The sequence below is a fragment of the Gavialis gangeticus genome, unplaced genomic scaffold, assembly GCF_001723915.1.
Source record: "Gavialis gangeticus isolate Ggan-Ray unplaced genomic scaffold, GavGan_comp1, whole genome shotgun sequence".
Classification (NCBI taxonomy): Eukaryota; Metazoa; Chordata; order Crocodylia; family Gavialidae; genus Gavialis; species Gavialis gangeticus.
The window spans coordinates 41,139,227-41,142,137 of record NW_017729031.1 but is presented as its reverse complement, the minus strand read 5'-3'; positions in this window follow the sequence as shown (position 1 = coordinate 41,142,137).

The window sequence follows — 2,911 nt, the reverse complement described above, 5'->3', positions numbered from 1 at the left end:
AGGTCTTTTCCATCTCTCATTTCACTGGTTCAGTTGAAAGCATAGGGGGAATATTAAGTAAGCAAAATAACCGCCTGGCTGATCTATGCCAGGACACCCATCTCCTTCCAACAAAGGCCACAAAGCCAAGTATGGTGACATTTGTCCTTTTGTCAGGCTTCGTGCAATCACTGCTTCTGCTGCACCTGTTCGATGAATGCCCGGAAGACTTCAGCTCCCAAGTCCTTCAATCAAGCCCTTTTTACCAGCAAAAAACTGCAGGCAGAAAACAGAAACTTTCCTAGTTGTTCATGGGGAATGACTGCTGCTGTAAAAAAAGGGGCCTGGAGGTGACAGGAGATTGGGCAAGTAATTTAAGTCAGCACTGCCATATTACTGCAATAAGGAGAGAAGTAAAAGCCTGGCATGTACTAACAGGAGTGTTGTCTCTTAAGTGATGGGAAATTATTCTTCTACTCAGTGGGTATGTCTACAAGTGTGCATTTACTGTGCAGTAACCGAAATTACTGCACAGTACAGGTGCGTGTCTACACATGCATGCTCATACTGTGCAGTAAATATGGTGACTTATGCTGACTTGGGTGTAAATTTGATACCTGCAGGTATCAACTTTACACCCAGTTAGTCACTGCGCAGTAATGCAAATGTAGACCTCTTACTGCACAGTAACGTGCATGTAGACCTTTTACTGCACAGTAATACTGTGTGTGTGGGATGACTGGGGACTAACTTTAGTCCCAAGTCAGTACACACATAGTATTAATGCACTTTAATGCCTGCACGTGTGGACACCAGACTATTCCAGCTTACTGTGCAGTAACTTTAAGCCGGCATAAATGCACATGTAGACACACCCAGTGTTAATGAAGCCTGATCTGGGTTCTTTCATGCTTTTTTGGCCACTACACCTCAAAAAGGCTGTGGATAAATTGGAAAAGTCAAAGGAGAGCAAGACAGTTCATTAGCCACCTAGACAACATGACATAAAAGGAAAGGTTGGAAGAAAAGACACATTGCTAATGGTTTCCAAGGCGTGCTCTAAAGAACTGTTCTCTGTAGACACACAGAGCAAAGGCATGCTTTGGACTTGTGTTGCAACAGGGGAGATTTGGGCTACAGACTGGTAATAACACTTTAACTATGGCTCTTAACCCCTGGATTGTCCGCACATTAACATCCAAAACTAGTAGTAACGGCATTTTAGGTGGCTTAAAGTTATGCCACTCCAGGCCAGGTTTATCCCTGATCTGTGTTACCCAGCTCATGTTCCATTGATATGTGGCCACACAGACAAGCCCAAGTTGCAGTCCTCCAGTATCCCAGGATGCAGTGTCCCCTCTCTCACGCTCTTGTTCTATGTGGAAAAACTTTTCATCTTTTGCACTCTACTGCCCAGGGGGTAGTTCTGGCCCCAAGCCAAATCCCCCTCCTACACGTGGGGGTGTGACCTTCCTACCCCAAGGGGTGCAACCCTGTGTCAACAGCCTGCAGAGCACATGCCAGCTAGCCAGGTCACAGGGCACAGGTGGGTCCAGGAGTGGGGTCTACGGGGAGGAACAAAGCAGGGGGTTGGATTAGGTCCTCATGAGCTGGAGCTTTCTTCCCAGACCAGGGACAGTAGCTCCCCAAAAAACACCTACCATCAGCCCTTCTACATCCCAGCCACCCTGAGAAGCATGACCCACATCCCCTACACTGCAGCCCCTGCACCACAGCCTGAAATCCCAATTAATTAAACCACGAGATTTTCCTTCATTTACTTCCTCTATTGCTTGTTAAATTCTTTTTTTTAAACTTATTTTTATTTTTTCCTTCAGTGGCTGGCTGACCCCATTTCCTTCCCATCTCCCATTTCATTACCCACCCCCATCCCATTAACTCTCTGCATCCCACCTTTATGTTCCTGTCCACTCCAACCCATCTTTCCAACATCCCCCTACCTAGAGATGGGATTGAAGCCTGTCCTGGCTCACCAGTCTTATAGTGACAGCTCACAGATGTGGCTCCTGGTCTGGCCCTGGTCACCAGCCAGTGGCCAGTTCCAGCCGTGCAGGTGGGGGACAGTCAGGGAAGGTTTTTAGCCCTAAGGTGTGACTGCTCCAAACTCAAACTAGCACTAACACCATTCAACATTTGACCAGTTCAAAGTGCAACATGTACGAAGACCCAGTTACACTTGTCTGGGATGGGGATGATCCAGACTTGAGCCAGGGGGCTGGACTAGATGACCCCTTGAAGTCCATTCCAGCCCTATTTTTTCTAGGAAGCATTTTGCTGGTCTTTAGTTTGCTGCATGAGGAAGGCCATTTTGTATGAAGCCTAACAAAATGCAACAGTTTACAGGGAATTGGTTTCCATTCATTAAAATGTCCAGGTGGATTCATTGCTCATGGTAGATAACATCTTTCCAAAAATCCCCATATCCTTATTTTAAAAATATGACTTAATGAAGAGGCCTAAGCTCCAATGAAAGCCAAAGGGACTTACACACTTAAGTGCCAAATCTCTACAGTAAATGAAACTCAGGACTTGTTTGCATGTGGAGCTATTCCTAATTAATTATCCCTGATTAACTACCCATAGAGACTCTTGACCAGTCCTAACGGTGCATGTTGTCAAGTTCCAAAGAGTCTCACTTGCTTTTGAACATCCCACCAAAGACTAATGCAGCTTGTTTTACTGGAAGAAAAAGATCCTCCTCTTTTTTGCCTTTGTTGAATGGCTCCACTCTACCTTATTTGGCTTGAAGACTAGACCCAGTACAAGACCTCGCCCTGTCTTCTCTCTTATTGTCAGCTACATCTTGCATTGAATCTCTCCAGCTTCTCATTTCCTCCCTCCAATGCTGAAAATGGATGGAAACAATTGAGTAGTCCCTGTGGCGGGTGCAGAGATCCCACCTCAGGAACAC